We start from the raw sequence: 18345 nt of genomic DNA on the forward strand, positions 1-18345 counted from the left end.
TTGCGGCATAGCGGGAAACGAGCGTGCTGACGCCGAGGCTCGGATGGCACATAGCGATGGTGCTTTCATTGAGATAGCCTTTTCAAGATCAGACATTTGAGCCTTGTTGGCGCATTTAATGCAGGCGGCAATGCAGTCGCACTGGCATGATCCGAGTCATCAACAGGACCGCGTGTGTAAGCTTGACGCTGGCTCACGATTACATTTCCCATCTGTGGTGGTGCGACGTCATGGGACTTTACTCCACCGGCTACGGCTTGGCGTTGCCTACACCAAACACTATCTTCACAAGATCGGCATCGAAAGTAACCCAAATTGCGCACAGTGCAACACACCAGAGACTATTGGACACCTTCTTTGCGCGTGCCCGAAGTATACTTCTGAAAGAACAACATTGGAGGCGACCGTGAAAAACCTGGACTCTCGCCCTCTCTCTGAGAAAACTCTTCTGGGCGCAAGGACGAGACGTTCTGATTGGTGGCGTGTGACAAAAGCCCTGCTCAACTTTTTGTGTGAAACAGGCCTGGATACTCGTTTGTGACCGCCTGTGCACAACCTACATGGTTAATGACATGTGTCGGTGTTGTGTTGCAGACAGCAGTTTTGAGTTTTATGTGTGTCCAGTACCCGCGATGCGAGCGCCAGCCAGTGTTGTGTGTGTGTGTGTGTGTGCGTGTGCATAGACATCACCCGTGAAACTCACTGTATTATGCCATCATCAGCCTTCATTCACACTTTCCTTTTCCTCCTCTTCCCTTTCCCCTGTGTGGAGTAGCAGGCCAGGGCCCTGTTACCACCGGCCGACCTCTCCGCCTTTCTTTCATTAAAATTCCCTTTCTCTCTATAGTAGACGAAGTAAGCCGCGACACCTTGAGAAAAATAAAATGGCTTGTGCGAACTTGTATGAAACGGCGCAAATAATTCATTATTTCTTCTCTTGCTGTGTGTTATTCGGTATATTGCATACTGAGGTCCTTTGGAACAAAAATCACTGTATAAAAACTTTTCAAGCTGATTGATCCAATCGGAAGCTGGTGCACTCTCCCGCTGGCGAAATGCAAAAACGCGGATCTGAAGCGCTAGGCATCCCTCTTCGCTCTTGGTGCTTTACTTGCGGCAGCGTTCGGCTGCGTTCTCAGCTTTGCTATAATTATAATTATCGAAACCTTTCCTGCACTGCGGTCAAAGTCGAGCCGTGTCCCTGTTTTATTCCTCTCCCTTATCAACTCATCCGGCTCTACTGCACCGATGCAGGACTACTGGCGCAGGCCATTTGAAGGCACAGAACGAGTTGCAGCGACAACAGCCAGTGTGGCTGTAGCGTAGTTTCTTTCTATCAAAGGCACGGTGTTCAAACTTTCGGTTCCGCCTTCCGGCTTGCCACACGCCTTTTTTAATGAATTTTAAACTTGAACATAAAACGTAACACGCACTCTGAGAATACCTTGCATGAACCGAGTGTTTTTAACTGCTTGTGAAAAAAAAAACTATTTTCTTCGGTAGGGCTCGAATTGGTCTCACGCGTTCAGAAATACAGCGGAAGATACACATCATTTCATTGATGTGCTATTTATTAGCGGCGTTTGTATAAAAGAACAGATATTATACACAGGCTTTTGCACAGTAGCCACCTACAGGCTGTACTGCGCTGAAATACTTAAATATATTTAACACTTAAATACATACATTTAACACCTAAACAGCTAAGGAGGGCAAGAACACAGCGGATACAAATTCAGTAGAAATTTGCTTTCATCAAAAATGTCATCATCAGAGTGAAATGTGTTTTAAGGAAAGATTTGTTGCGAATGAGTAATGTCTCATTAGAGGACAAGACTGCACAAGAGCAAACCTGCCTTGTTCCGTCTTGTAAACGTCCCACATGCGCAACGTATCTTTCTAACAAGAACGTGGAATATCGGCACTTATTGGTAACTTCAATTTATTTAGAAACACCCGAGGTTCCTTCTTGACAGAACAATCTATGTGAGCACACAGTGGTGGTGTTCTGAAAGGTTATGTCACCTCTTGATGGCGCTAGACTGTGTGGCATTAGCCGCCATATGGACTCCTTATTACTGTGCACAACAGATTTTCTGTTCTTATGCGTTTTCGGAAGGGACTTCAAATTGCGAATGAGCACTTTTATCTCTCCCCTCTCTAGCTATGCTTCAAAATTTGATTAGGTATTCGACTGCCCGATGATGCGGTGAACTTCACTGCAATAATTACCCGAATATGCCATAACGCCACTGGAGCCAACGTCAGCAGTAATAATGTCTGCTTTTTTCTTTTGAGCTTTACTGTGCACACTCTGTCAGACCTCTAGCATAACCAGTCACAATACGCTCAGTCGTTACACAAGGGCCCATACGACAGTTCAGCGATGTGATGGGATGTAGTGACAGGAAGGCAGCGCCATACAGCTGCAATGAACCTGTAAGACTTTATATAGCAACAGGGCTCAGTCCATGATGAAAGCGCTAAAGACGTACGTACATGGTCCAGGTATCTCATATTCTTCTCTTAACGAATAAAATGTGCCCGTCTATGAACGTCACAACACTGCGTTCTCGGTGGTATTGCTGCTGTGAGTGTCCATGGTGCAGCAGCCCGATCAGGCCGAATTCTTGAGATTTAAGCCGTTCCCGGAGGATTTCTCGGGTGCTTCAAGCTTTGCGAGGCCCACTGGAGGGTGCAGTCAGGCTCACATGACTTTCTTTTCAAGGCATTCCTCCGAATCTGTCGGAGCGTTTGACCGGTTGTAAAACGCGTAATTAGGTCCAAAGCTAATTCTCTCGGCCTAGTTTTAAAAAAAAGCAAAAGATGTAGCCATAAAGAATGTATGCTAGCCGGTAGCACCAGCGTTTCGAAAAGACACCTCCTGTTACGTTGCGTTGCGGACGCCGTCTGACCGCTAATCATTGATCCCTTTTTGTCTATCGTTTTAGGCAAAGGTATTATAGTCCTTTGATGAAGCGATGAAGCAACTAAACGCGAACGCAAGCACTGATGACTGTTCTGGAGGAACCACGTGCCAATAAAATTGATCTCGATTGTTTCTTAAATGTCACGAAGCGTGAGGCGCGCATCTGTCGCCGTAAGAAAAGGGAGCAAACGAGCGAGCTGCTTTCAACCCTCGAGCACAAAAAAGCAGATGCACGTACACACACATATACACACACAAACGAAAAAAACAAACGGCACTGAAACGGGACCTTGTCAGGGCGTCGAGCAGGGCGTCAGGGGACTATTGCATAAGAAGCCAGTGATCTCCACCATGACCTCCATTCGCGACCTGTAACGCTTCAAAACAGGCTCGATCTAATTGACCCCTTCGGAGTGCGTGTGCTTCGTTGCCCTGCGGTTATCGGCTGTGCTGTCGTGGTGGCTGGCCGACGGGGCGCAGCTCTCGATGTGCCTAGCCATTGACGGTTCCTTGGGCGGCGACTGCTGGCCCTGAGCCAGCACCTCCCTCTGCACTTCGGGCAGTTCGACATCCTTGGCCTCCGGCAGCCAGCGCATGGCCAGCTGGCATGCCAGGAGACCCGTGGCTATGATGAGCAAGGTGGACCAGAAGTCGGCGAGTCTGGCGATGTCGACGAGCATTTCGCCAACGCTCTGACCGAGGCGCCCGGCAGCCACCAGCATTGTAACTCCCGTTGCCCGCACTGCGCTGGGGAAGCACTCGTAGGCCTGCAGCTTGGCAATTAGCAGGCACAGCTGGACGACGGCAAACAGCACTTCCATGAGCACCTGCACAATAGCACGAGAGCACCGAGTGAAGAAAATGTGTCAGGTTATGTTCTCTAGCTCTAGAGATAACGCTAAGTACCAAAATTATAAAAGTTATAAATAGTTCGGTGCACATAAGTACCTTTCACGACATAAAAACGTCCTGCGCAATGTCCGCACAAATATTTTCACAATCCAGCATAAATGCGCAGGCAGACGCAGATGGAAGGCCAAGAACTATTTTAAATTCGGAGCCGGGTCTATGCCCAGAGAACTCCTAGCGCATCCGCGGCCGCTTTGTCATCGTTGCTGCACAGCGCGGCGGTCGCGCGGGGTTCAGCACTGATCTTATGACATCGTGAAAAAGAGCTTATCTACAAGGGAAGGAAAGGCAAAAAATTGTGTGTTCTGAAATATATGCGGAATGCAATTAAAGAAGGGGAGAAAGATGAGCGAAAACGACATACGGCGACGATGAGATAAGACTTTAAAGCACAATGTGAACAATATCGCGGTACCTGGAAAAGTAGGGCTTCAGGCGGATCATATGCACAATTTTAGGCCCCGGTCACCGTTTGTCGACTCTCATGGTTATATGTCTGGAATTTCAGGCCGGTGATTGCAGAGTCCATCGTTCGGCGGACGTTGTAAGAGCACAGCTGAGCTCGAAGGGCAGGGCACGAAATTTGAAGGGTTTGTCCGGTGTTATGACGAAGTTTTTCACAGTCCCTATCATCTACCTCTATTTCCAGTAGCTACTCCTGAGCTGCACCGAACAGAAGTAATTTGCTTGCCAAAGTCCATCCGGGGAGTCGTCGACACTCGCAGCAGACAAACGTCTTTCTTTGTCGCACTGTTAAGTTCCTTTTTGGCGGCGCAGAATGGCTTTTTTTTCTTTTTGCAAGGACGACTGAAGAATATACACGGCCGCTTGACGGCTCATTTACGTCGTCTTCGAACAGCTCTGACTTGCTTTAAGATAGCCTCTCTCTCGGTAGGGCACATACGGTGAGGATGGACGGGTCGAGCGCCTTCATGCGTGACAGTCCGGTGTTTAACGATTAAGACTTGCCCTAGTTTAGACGAAACGTGAAACACGCACTTAATTACAATCGGGAAATAGTTTCTGCAGAGAAATAGTTTCTGTTCGTGCGTAAGTACTGAATTTATGTCGACGTCGTTCTCTGCGGCCTGTTGAAATCTCGGCGTGGTCTCCTCGCAACCAGTGCATTCATGGTCGACGTAAGCTGCGGCTGTACCGCGGAACAGATGGAGATGATCACTGCAATCCGCCTTTTTCATTTTCCTGTGCTGCCACCTCGCGTACAACGATGGAAGCTCACTGGTAGGGTACTGCGCGCCCAGCCCGGCCGGACTGAGTGCCGTTCCGGAGCACGTTGTGTTGGAATTCGTCGACGATGGCGTGTCCTGGGCAGCACCTGGTACCTGGAGGACTTCTAGGATTGACTGACGGCTGGTTGCGAAGTCCGAGGCAGGCTGCAGTGCCCACTAAAGAGCAAATTCTTCAGTATCTCCGATCATCCGGCATGCGATGCGAACACAAGCTGAGCAAGGGCCGCCGCTTCAGAGATGAAGGCTACATTCGGAACATAATGTTCAATGAAATATCCCCGATCAGTAAGGTTGGCGTTTTCCGCTGTATATGCCTGCCATTCATGAAAGGTGGATACTACATCGTGCACGCCGTAGTACAGAAAACGACTGGGCACAACAGTTTTCACAAGCAATCGTTGTGTTGAAGCGCTGCAGAATAGCTACACGAGCTATAAAAGCACAAGCGTACTCGCAACAAAGCATCTCTGCTAGCATTTCACTGTATTTTCCCAGAGCACACCGCTGCATTGGTTAAACAGCGCGAGAGGCGCACATTGATCCATTCCGGCGATACCACGCAGATGTCTTCATCATGGATATGATTCGAACACACGCATAACGCACCTTCTTCTGCCTCTTAATACATGGCACATACCCACACGGGGGGATTGGCCAGGGTGTAGTGGCATAAACAAGGAAATTTCCATAGGAGATTATGACAAAATTTTAGCACCATGCGTGAATGCTCTCGTAGCTACTTTTTCGTTGCCCGCTCCATCGCGCGTTCAAAGCGGCTCACAGCACTTGCCTATTCGGCCTTCTTACTTGAGAAAGCAAAAAGCGTCGGAACGAAGTCTAAATGCCGCGGTGACATTCGAGGCCTTCCTGGCCATGAATAAAACCTTTTGTGATAGACTGCACACGCATTTAACCGCAGTACCTCGTCCGTACCTGTCGCAAAGTGATTCCCGCACACTCTTGACGTGCTTGACGGTGCCCAAGGGCGGCCACGATTGTCGAGCCGGCGAACTGCTTTTATCCACGCTTTGCGTCGAAGGCTGTCCCGGGAAGCGCTCGAAAAGCGAAAAAATCCGAGTTTGTTTCCCTTTACATATTGGGCATTGCAGCCGTATGCAACACATTTCGTAGGTATCGCGAAATGCGTCGCGCTGAACGCCCGACGGCTGCAGCGACGCACCCCGCGTAGGAAGCCGGTGTGTTTACACTTCCACGGCCGGTCTCGAGTAGAGCGCGCGACCCTTCCAATATGGTTCGCGACACCGCCGCCAGGGGATGGGCGCATGCGCAGTCGCGTCGTGAAAAAGGCGGTTTGGGAACGAGTACCTCAGTCTGACCGCCACGGAGGATGGCAACACCTCTTGCTAAGGAAACGCATAGCTTGTATAACCGGAAGACATTAGGCTAGATAACGTGATTTCCTCGATGTAGCTCATCGCAGATTATCTTCTGCGAGGGTGCTGCGGTGTGGTGGCATGTGGCGTTATCATCGGCAACACGCAAGGGGGGGTAAAACCATTCTTTCGAGGTTTTTCTGTTGTGATTTTAGTTGACAACGTCGCAGGGATATTCGGGAGGTCTACAGTGGCACCGTGCTCTCGGAGAAAGTTAATCCCAAGTTTAAGTTCTGGTCAGCATTCGCGCACAATGAGAAAAGCGGCGAGAATGCGCAGCCAGGCAGTTTAACCGTGGTCGTGCACACTGCCAGCGGCGTAATAACATGACCTCCGGCCGTACGTAGCTGCGTTTCTGACCGCGGCTCCGTAACGCTTTTTTTTCGAGCCATGGGAATCTGAAGAGTATTCTACTCCAGTACCTACTACAGCGCTAACATCGTGAATGTCCATTAAAAAAGTGATATACAACGAGATCCCGCCTTTACGAGAGCCTGCCATTACTGACGTCCATCCGGGATGATTCCAAGGGGACGTCAGTGCAAAGCTTTGCGTTGGTACGACGTCCGGCGGCCTCGCCCTAAAGGGCGCCTGGTTAGTTTTCCCAGCGAAGGCAGGAGGGCCTGCATTGGGCTCCAGCTACTTAACTGGTTCGAGAAGGCGAGAAGAGACATGGCGAAGGCAAACATAATTGGTGGCGCTGAGAACGTGGTGGATCGCGCCGTTGAATGGTGGAGGTGCGTGATACCGGCGAATGACGTATGCTCTCAGCAAGAAAACCTCGAAGTGAAGGCCGCCGATAGGAGCACTGCCAGTTAATGTGGTCGGCTTCGCCGTAATGGTAGCAGAGGGTCTATCGACACGGCGCGCGCCAGACGTTGCTCTTCCTCGCCAGCATGCTGAAATTGGTCGAGTGGGGAACCGGCTTGGCCGATTGCGCAGCGACCATCGGAAATTTGTGCGAGGCGGCTGTTTTCGTTTTCCTTTGCGCGTCCACAACGCCATCGGTCCGTTGCAGTCATTTTTCCCTTTGTTTCGTGCCCATGCATGATGCCGACCTTCGTGTTGCAATCGCAGTTCATTCGGGTAAGCTTAGGCAAATACGGTAGTTCCGAAAGTTTTGCAAGTCGAAATACCTCGACTTTTCAGCTCTCCTCTAGAGTATCGTTAAACACCTATTACCAGGACCTCTCCTTGACGTCAGGGCACACAACGAGACGCACATTGATGAAGTACCTGTTTATGAAAAATCTAGACATCGCCCCGATCTGTTCCACGTTTATGATGTCATTGGTTAAAATGCGGCAGCTGCTAACAAAATCGAACCCATGACACGGTGTTCATCACACAGATTACATTCCTGTGGTCTGGTTGGTGAACTCGAGTTTTAGGTTTCGCCGCGTGACATTTTCGGACCCCCTGCGTGTTGTCCTGTCTCTAAATACTGTTGTAAAACGTCGGATTATGGAAATCGCTGGATATGCTTACGGCGCGCTCCTCTTCTTCAACCTCCAAGTTCAATCACCGGTAAACCTGTACCCGCCTGGGCAGCTATCAGGCAGTCGGAAAATATGACGAGACCCGCTGCCGCGGCGGCAGTGGACGTTACTGCGAATGCCATGTACAGGCTCGTGAGCCGGTTCCATTTGATCACAGGGGGTAGCCGGTGGCGTACACGGGTAGCATGAGGAGCACAAGCAGCAGCTGATCCCAACCTGAGAAGGCGCTGGGACGCACCTGGCTCAGCGAAAAACGCGCCAAGAAACACCAGAACCAGACCACCGACAGCGCCGCCGTGCGGGCCCGAAGCTCAGGAAGGAGCAGTACGTCGGAAAGCCTGAACGGCTTTCCCACCTGCAGGAGTTGCAAGGACGACAACAGGTAAAATTGACGCGGTGTCCTGGGTGGCATGCGAGTGCTCTGTCTTCCTACACCCTCTTAAATGAGCGAGGGCCAGTAGCAGCAGCCGCACTACTGAATAGCACTTTATAGGAAGCGTGATAAAAGGGACAGAACGATTGCAACTGCGGCGCCTAAAGGTCATTTGTACGGACTTCAAGCCATAGACAAGACGCCTGTATGCAGAGAATTCTCAATCGAACTGCATAAAAAAAATTGATGATGGCCTAGCTCTGTTAGCTCAAGATGTACGTAACGTAAGAGCGGCGACATTTGTTTCTAGAGAGTTAATATATGAATTGCGCGCATTCACTACATGCGCGTGTATTCACGGTTAAACTTTGACCCGTCGTGGCGGAGGGGTAGCGTCTCCGCCTCAAACCCCAAAGGCCCTGGCTCGATTCCCATCTTCGACACAGCGTTTTTCTTCGACACAGGTATCAGGAATAACCGGGCTGAACGTGATGTTGATTGTAATGCAGGCTCTGCCGGCTTCCTGTCGGCTCACCTGCAGTGGCTTGACAACCTCGGCGTAGTGGACCAGTCGCCAGACGTCGCCTAGTGCCACGCCGTTCTCGCAGGCCAGGCGCGCGATGACGGCGGTCAAGGTGTCGTACTTGCCCACAGCCAGCGCGGCGACTCCGAGACCGCGTGGAAGGTCAGCGATAGCAGCACCATGCTCATCACCAGTGTGATGCGCAGGAGCCGCAGGTCCACGCGCTGCAGCCAAGGGCACAACGAGCCGGCCTGCACAAGGAGCGCAGCCGTCTGGGCTGCGGCGATGTACAGGGTGCGACTGGCCGACGAAGAGCTCTGGCCGAAGGGGCAAGATTGAGGACAAGGAAATCATATAACTGAAAGAAATGAATTTGTTTTATTTCTATACTTCAAGGGCCGCCATCTCGGATCGCTCAACTTTAGTGTTGATCGCTTGCGTTTTAGCAATAGCTCAGCTAACACTGTACAGTTAAGTATGTAATGAAGATTGAAAATTATTTTATCTAATATTTTATAACCACATGCCCAAAAATTGTAGACAGAAGCATTTTTGAGCGGGAAACCTTTTGTGATTGCAATTTTTTCATATAATGTAAAATTTCACTATAACAATCGATATATCCGCAGTTCACCCGACGACAGTCTCGCATCTTTTTGTATGTTAACGTTTTTGCTGTCAAAAGTGTTCCCCATTGGTTTTCCATGGCAGTCTTAACAGTTCAATGCGATCGATGGAAACACTGTAAAAGAAATGTCTTGCTACTTATCAGAAGAATGGGCCATTGCCTTCAATATTTCCACAACACTTCTTGCAATTTTCCCAAACACTTCTTGCAATTTTGCAATTTTCAAAATTTTTCTCCGAGAATTTTGCACATGAGAAGAACTGATGGCTGTAATTGAAATCCTTTTTCAAACCTCTCCGCATTGTAATACCTTTGGCCTTGAGGGTGATCTAACAAAATTCGGGATCACAGCGTTAACAACAAAAGCGTTAACACCTCTTCGTCACTCGTCGACTATTTTTTCATCACTTTACATGTGGTCTGCGTTGAAGCTGCACTATGCGATGGCACAGACGGCTTAGACATGTTGCCACATGCCCACAAAACGAGCAATTAAGCACCACAGCATCAGCACGCGAACACAGCATCTGCACGCGGCAACGGCTAGAGAGCGGCTGGCGTACATGCGGTGCGCCGAAGTTGAAGGGGCCATATACTGATTTCAATTTGCTCTTTTTTTGGTGCGCTGTCGGTCGGTGTGTCCCACGTGATCGTGACGTCACTTCAGCAAACCGCCAATGGCATAGGAGCGACGCGTTGAAGCGGATGGGGCTGTATACTCATTTCACGTTTGGCTTGGCATCGCTCCGCTCCGCACCGTTCCACTATTAATTCACCCATTAATTAACCTTAATTCACCATTAACAACCTTAATTCTCGCTCAACACTTTACATTAATAATTATTGATTGTAGTTTGGTTAACTGCGCATTATACCTCGTTTCATCTCAGTATTCAATTCGGGCGTTCAAATTTGGCGCCACGCGTTGGCTCCGCCCACAATTCCGGCCATGTGGTCCCACACTTCTGGCGTTTTCAAATTTGGCGTCAATTGTGTTCTCGCCCCGACCACCTTTTGGAACATTTTTGGTTGTATTTGAGTACTCATCAGATTTCGAAAATATTTGTTTGGGCAGCATCCTCACATCACACTCTTTCGATTACAACCACTCGTTTGACGCTACTTCTTCCGAGTTCCCAACAACTGCTGCGGACACGACCTTGCGAACATAGCGCTATAGTCGGACACAACTTAAGTCTGCAGTGAAGCTCCGCCCACATTCACGACCGCCTAACAGATTTTCTCCACGACAATAAAGTAGTTCATTGTTAAAACTTTTACTGTTGCGTAAACCAAAAATTAATCACAAGAAAAAAATTATAGGAGCTAGAATGTTGATACATGGCTTGTTTAATTTAGATAAACGTTAAAAAGTTGATTTCGTTTACTATTATGATGCATCAGCGGTGTAATACAGTACGCCGCGGGCGTTGGCGCAGTGTTAGCAACTGCTGTTTTTTTTTAGTTCTATCCTACTATAGCAGAGCTTTCGCTTTAATAAATAAATAAATAAACAGTTGGCAGAGACACTTAAGACTGCTTACGCGTGAGAAGGCGTAAGCCCGCCCGCTCGCTTTGTGAACACAGTCGTCGCCCGCTGCTGCGCGATGTAACCCGGTGCCTGCCCCCCCATGCAGCTGGAAATTCTATCTCTGCATGGCTTTACGTAGCCACCGCCGCCGCGGCCCTTCTTAGCTGCGCGCTGATCCGCCTTAAGGGTATGAGGCTGTAGCGAACGGGCTAATGGCCATATATGTAGAATTGGTCTTTCTTAACATCCATATCTCCGTGGGAATCCTCATACCGCTTTTGGCTCAGTGGTGTAGCGGTTAAGTGCTGCGCCACTGCGTTGGGATGGCATGCGCTGCCACCGGTGGAATTTGTGCGATACCGGTTGCTCTTACCGAGCAACTTCCCTTGACCAATCATTAATTTCGCCGCCACCTGCCAGGTTGCATGTGGACGCCACTTTTTGTGGATGCCATCGAGTGTCAACGCAAACATGCGCGCGCGCGCACACACACACACACAAACACACACACACACACACGCACGCACGCACGCACGCACACGCGCGCACACACACACACACACGCACACGCACACGCACACACACACACACACAAGCACACACACACGCACGCACGCACGCACGCACACGCACGCACGCACGCACGCACGCACACACGCACGCACGCACACACACACACACACACACACACACACACACACACACACACGCGCGCGCGCGCGCGCACGCACGCACGCAAGCACATGCACACACACGGACGCACGGACGCACGCACGCACGCACGCAAGCATATGCACACACACAGGCGGGTTTTCGCTCAATGGAGCAAGATAAAATGCACTGTCGGTGTCTTTTATGAGATAGCGGGCTACAGTGGAACCGTACATCTCACGAAAGCGCCGATGCATTAAAATTCGCGCAAGTGAGTATCAGATGCCCGTTCGCAGCACTACTTGTGAACATCGCCTGGTGCATTGGAAGTATTGGTTGTTTGAGCCATGTTTGCGACATGTACGCACTGCGAGGAGATACCACGATAATACGATGCGAGTATTTCTAAAGACATATTGAACTGCGTGAGAAGAAAGACAAGGCCTATTCACACGCTCGGTACAAATACGGAGCACGAAAAACAAGACAAAAAAGAAACACAAACAAAAACCAAACATAGCTATTACAACCTAAGAAGGAAATCTTTCTCCGTCAATGCAAGAGATGGGTCGCTAACACAATTTGTATTGGCTATGTAGTAGGCTTCCGTGATCTCTAAAGTCTTCTGATACTGATGTGCGACATTTACAGATGGTCTGTCCCGGTGGGTTCAGTGGTATTTGTTTTGCTTGCATTCATCTAAGTGTATTACCGTTAAGCTATGTAATATTTATATTTATTCGCGTTCTTTGGGCAAAGCTGCCAGCACGCGGCCAGCACGCGGCGCCAGATGAGACTGGATTAGGAATGGTAATAGTTAAGCAGAATTGTTATCACGTTCTTCTAGATTGCATAAGGTATTACAGGGGCCTTATCCCGAAAGGTCCTCCTTGCTTTTAAGTTCAATTCAGCCGAGTACAGACTATTCCATCGCAGACTATCGCAGCCGTAGACTTGTTTTTTCTTTGCGGTATTGAGCAATAAATAACAGTAATGTATCTGCCAGTTCTCTGACCAATCGGAGTCCTTTAGGAGATACCATTGTGCCGTGGAAAAATCTACATTGGACAGAACAGGCGATGCATTAACACGGTTTGTGCTGCGGTCCGAGCCACCGGTCAAAAATTAGGACACTTAAGCCCCGCCTTTAAGGGTATTAGAAGAACACTTACACCTCGCATTTAAGGGTATGAGGGGGTAGCGTTATTGGCTCCTTTCAATGGTTCCTCCTAAAGCAGTCACTGTTCATTTTTCGCATTCGCCTATTTATCATAATAATCACAACAAAGTTTCCAAACTCTCGGTTTTGAGCTCTCGACACTCCAGGTTGCGCACACAATGTTTCCCCGGTATACACAATCATTAATTAGTACTCACTGCATTACACACAATCACAAGACCACAATGGAGCTTTCTACCCGGAAGCAGGTTTCATACTGAGAAAACTTTATGCTAATCGTGCGCCATCTGTTTGGGCTGCAGCGTACATCAGATCGAAGTTTTTTTCCGGTGGCCGCCGCAAGCTGGCGTCACTATGCCGCGTTGTGTTATTGTATATGTCAAGTAGGGTGCCTCGATGGAGCTTCCAAAAGCCTCTATCGTCTAACATTCAAAGAGGTTATAAATGGGTCTCTCAACACAACGCCGGGGTGAGATGGGCTTCTCGACATAGCGCCGACGTCGCCTAGTAGTAGTAGTAGTATTAGTAGTGGTAGTATTTGTTGTTCTTGTATTAGTAGTAGTAGTAGTAGTGGTAGCAATATACCCGTAACTGTAGAGCCTGTAGTGTGATACGGCTTTCGCTGCAACTTTTGCGCATGACATAAAAGTGACAGGTTGAGGGGGGGGGGGGGGGGGGCGTTTTCCTTTCTTAAATATGTCACTGAACCATAGCGTAAAAAGCGGTTCGGGCCGAAGCTGAAATCAGCAGCGGAGATGGTGATCAGGAGGTTGGCCAACACGAAGGTGGTGAAGGAGTTGGCCGCCGTAGCCACGAACACGGAGCCCATGGCGACCAGCAGAGCAGTGAAGACGACCGGCCTGCGGCCCACCCGGTCGGCCATCTGTCCCAGCAGGGGCGGAACCAGCACGCCGCTCACCGTGTAGTACGCGAACGTCTTCACCAGGTATTGCTCGCGGTCGCACACCAGGTCTCACCTGGAGTGAGTTGTCCGTGGAGCGTAGGCAGGATTAGGTGAGGCACTTACGTCACTGTTTGCAAAGCTTGTGCAGGACGTAAAAGAAAGCGAAACATATGTCGGCCGTGTCCCTTAAATATGACCGACCTGCATCACATGGTCACGTAAGGCCCGTTTTCCATTACGCCCATTTTCTGGTGCAGAATACTAGACTTTTCAAGAACCCGGCAGGTGAAATAGTAAGATTTGGTTGCATCAAGACTGTGGCTATAATAGTTTTACCTTTGCTGTAGGTGACGACAACGGTAACGTTTACGCTGCAGAAATTATTTGCACCTGTTGCTGTAAAACCCAAGGCATGCCGCATATTCCAAGCGGTGTGTTAAGGTTATGTACGGATATAGAGGGTGTTTGTGCTAATGTGAGCCACAAGTTTTTTAAATGATCTAGTGGAGGCTGTTGGCAATGAAAGGAAAATAGTATTGCTGTCGTCATCTAGAGCAAGCAGGAGTATTTTGTTTATTTCGTGAGGAAATAATTGTTTAACCTTAAAGTTTAAACTGCCGAATATTGGGCAAATATCTATTTGAAAAGTGTATCGGCTAAGTAGAAAGCACATATAATGTGTATTTTGTTTCGCAAGCTTCAGAGCGAAAACATTTTTGTGCAATGAAAACAGTGCGCGAAATTCCGAATGTTTTCGTCAGGAACGTCCGTTTTAAGTTTGGCAGGTGTGAAGCTGTGTCTCCATTCTGCCCGATTATTGAGCACACCAAAGTTCCAGCAGCAGCAGCAGCAGCAGGAGTTGTTATTAGCGCTTCGGAGTGGCCAAAGTTTTGTTAACCTCTCCGGTTTCGCGTGCAATAAATTTCGCAGATAATTGAGCAGAAAAATTCCCCTTTCAGAAATTGTCATATTGGGTTCCTTAGGTAGTCTTCTGTTCTAAAGATAAATTTTTTTTTGCGCAGCTGAACTGGTATAAAAGTGCGTTGTTCATTCGAAGTAAGCCACCGCAGCGGTGGCCAAGTGGTTTATGCATCCGCCTCGCATGCGGGCGGTGCGCGGTTCGATCGCCAGTGCCGGCGGGTACCCACTGCTGATACAATGGGTACAAGTTTTACCCTGCCTGGTTCTCGGTTTCTTTAGGGTGAAATGCTTGGGAAATAGGTCCCTGAACCCACCTTGTGCAATGAAAAACTCCCTTGCGCCATTGCACTCTTTCGGCAAAGCTGCCCTTGCGCCATAAAAATTCATCATGATCATCATCAATCTAAGTAAGTCTATGGAAAAGTACGAAAGTATACGCCATTTTGCTACATGCGACCACTGACACCACTCTTGCGATTCTATTTTGCGACTTGCATCCTTTTTTAAACAAAGGCTGAGATACTATTATCAACAAAAATAAACAAAAACAATAGAACTGAGATGGCAACTCAGAAACACAAACGTGTTAGTTCCTGTACGGTAAATAGAAGACAGTATGATTATCACTACTACAGGAGCGTTTTGGGCTTGTACGTTTACTCGACCTGTTCAAGTATTAAGCTATCCCCTGATGAGATGAGTCTGTTGTTTGGAAGTGGTCAACGACAATTCACAAGGACAGAAACATGCAGACATAACTGACTAGGCATGCAGCACACGTTTGTCAAGAAGCAAGCGAGTAATTTCTTATCAGCATCCAACCAGCGTAAAGGTGTTATGGTTTATGGGAGTTAAACGTCTCAAAGCGACTGAGGCTATGAGGGACGCCATAGTGATGGGCTCCGAAAGTTTAGACCACCTGCGGTTCTTCAACGTGCACTGGCAACGCACAGTACACGGACCTCTATAATTTCGCCTCCATCAAAATTCGACCGCTGCGGCCGGTATGGAACCCGCGTCTTTCGGGTCAGCAGCCGAGCGCCATAGCCCCTGAGCCACCGCGGCGTCCCCAGCCTAGAGGTGTTAATTTCCGGCGGATATCGAGAAGCGCCAACCGTACTTCCTTGAGCACTCCAGTGCAGCCTTAAAGCATGGCTGGTGGCCCCAGATGATTACCCCCTATCAATTGTACAGGACACAAATGAACTGACGTCTTTGTGTAATGAAAGCCTATAACGCAGAAAAAAAACCAGTGAAGGTGTAATCAAGAGAGTATAAGGAGTGGTGTCACGTACTTCACCTTGTTCGTGAAAAGGGCTGGCCGCTACACCTGGACACTGGGAAATCCGCTGGAACCGCAGGAGTGCCGCGTGTTGAGCCGCAGAGCCTGTAGTGGGCCTATCTTCACCGCGCGGTGTTTCTGCTGGCTCGTTTTCCCGTGTATTCCTTTGCGTTGCGGTTCCAAAGGGCTTCCGAGGCCGCAGGAACCGTGGCGCGACGCAGCCGAAGAGGCAGCTTCTTCTTCTGGGCCTCGTGCAGAGCGTGCAGCACTTCCTCTTCTCTTTCGTGCTATGCGCATGCGCTGGAAAACGGACCGAGTGCCTACCTACGCCTGATGAAAATTAGGTAAATCTGCGAAGGTTGGTGCAAAGGTTAGCGATAGCGTAAATAATACTGCACAAGTAAAAGAGAAAAAAAGCAGCAATGACCTCGTAAATCAGCGTAAACGCTGTGATTTTTTTAGATCTTCGTCCCTTTTCACTCCTACCTAAATCCATTCCGCCTCGGTGCGGTTCAGCTCTCTACCCAGTGAAAGACAGTAATCGCGCCTTTCTTCTCCTTATAACTAAAAAGCCACATCAAGACGCGCACTGTCTGTAGGTTCTGCAGAGTGAGGACGCTCATGCCTCGACCTATGACATGGATCAAATGCGGAGTCACCAGCGCTGCAAGCGGTACTGCTGTTGTATTGTGGGTTTTGGATTCGGTTTCAGTTTTTTTAATGACGTGGTTCTTTCTCTTGCACGCTTGGACTTCTTGTTTGGCTACTCACAAGCGAATTAAGTACAATTAATGTTTTGTTTATGGTTTAGGGTGGTTTAATGTGCCAAATCGACTCACACTATGAGGGATGCCGTAGTGAAGGGGTCCGGAAATTTCGGCAACCTGGGGTTCTTTAACGTGCACTTACAACGTACAGCACACCACGGACCTCTGGAATTTCGCCTCCTTCGAAATTCGACTGCCGCGGCTGAGATCAAACGCGCGTTTTTCGGGTCAGCAGCCGAGTGCCATACCACCGAGCCACCCCGGCGGCTAAGTAAAATTAAAGTTGTTGGCAACTCCACCCAACCTGTGAACCTCGTGTTCACAGCTTCGTTCCGAGCCTCACACTACATTGCCGACAATGACGGTGCGTCAACACGTACTGTACACTGGCGACGCAGCGTTCGGCCAACGTCCCCGGCCACAGCGGATTGTTTCTCCAGTTCCATAACTTGTGCGCAAAATTTTCCTCGTTGCGATTTCTCCAAGTATATCCCATAGGCTTCAATATTTCCAGCATTTAGTTACATAGCCGCCTGAACGTCTGTTTCGACCACGTGTGAGCTCTGCAAGACTTTCCTTTGTTCGTCGTGACCTGGCGTCGAGTGCAAGCAGGGAGCTATAGCAAGCGGAAATCTCACGACTGCTTACTAGAATATATGCATTCGAGTATCAAATATTTCGCTCCTCTACTTTCTTCACCTTCTTGTGTGTCAAGAAAGCTATTCTTAATTTTTTTCGAAGTTACCTGATCAGCAGCGCTGGAAACTGGTGTCTCGAAAGAACTGTCATGCGAGTTGTATTCAGTGAATGGCATTAAGAAAGTAAGAAGGCAGATTTCAAGAGCTAAATAAGTTCCAAGGGGAAACACAAAATTTATCCAGTTCTCCAATGGGCAATAGTCACTAGCACCAGACACCTTTCCCTATCAGCGCCCATTGTTTCATGGTGCACAGAATACCGATCAGCAGAGAAGAGCAAGGATATTAAACTTGTTTCCAATGAAATTATGCCCAATATCTTTGAAAATGTCTCGTAAGGCTACGCTCTTGCTCAGTACCGGAGCCGTTCCTGCTGTGTCCAGGCTGACCCGCATTTTCTTGCCGCAGTGGTTGCAGAAGATTAAAATATCTCACGTTGCTAGGCGGTTCTTGTTCATCAAAACAAAAGGTGTTGCTTTTTACAACTTCGGTGATTAAGGCAGTCGGATTTAGTATTCAAGAAAATTTGCTTAGCAGTTCTCAACGGTGGCTACAAACGCAACGTTCGATGGCTCCACAGATGGCTATTAAACAACTGCGTCCATCCGGACTCAAAAGTTTTGCCTCCCTCATATGTGGTTCCGGAACGATATTCATTCCATTGTAGACGTAAACAACGTGACGAGGTGATTTCCGAACATGCCCCCGCGCTTCGTGATATACATTGAATGGTCAGAAGAGATGCCGATCGACCATATTGTTAACTGGCGTGGCATCTCAGCGACTCCGAAGAGGTTATTACCGGAGAGATCGGCGCTGTTTTCTACCGTTGCTGTACGCATAGCAACACATGTGCAGATAGCAAAATATGCCCAAAAAGCACCCAGTGGCCTAACCCGTACAGAA

The 18345-nt window shown here is 48.8% G+C and overlaps 1 pseudogene; it reads right to left on the reverse strand.

The window, feature by feature from the left end:
* Nucleotides 1-3190: 3190 nt before the first annotated feature.
* LOC144134179 (uncharacterized) overlaps nt 3191-18345 on the reverse strand; it is a 29945-nt pseudogene continuing 14790 nt past the window's right edge.

The sequence above is a fragment of the Amblyomma americanum genome, chromosome 5 (genome assembly GCF_052857255.1).
Source record: "Amblyomma americanum isolate KBUSLIRL-KWMA chromosome 5, ASM5285725v1, whole genome shotgun sequence".
In the NCBI taxonomy this organism is placed as follows: domain Eukaryota; kingdom Metazoa; phylum Arthropoda; class Arachnida; order Ixodida; family Ixodidae; genus Amblyomma; species Amblyomma americanum.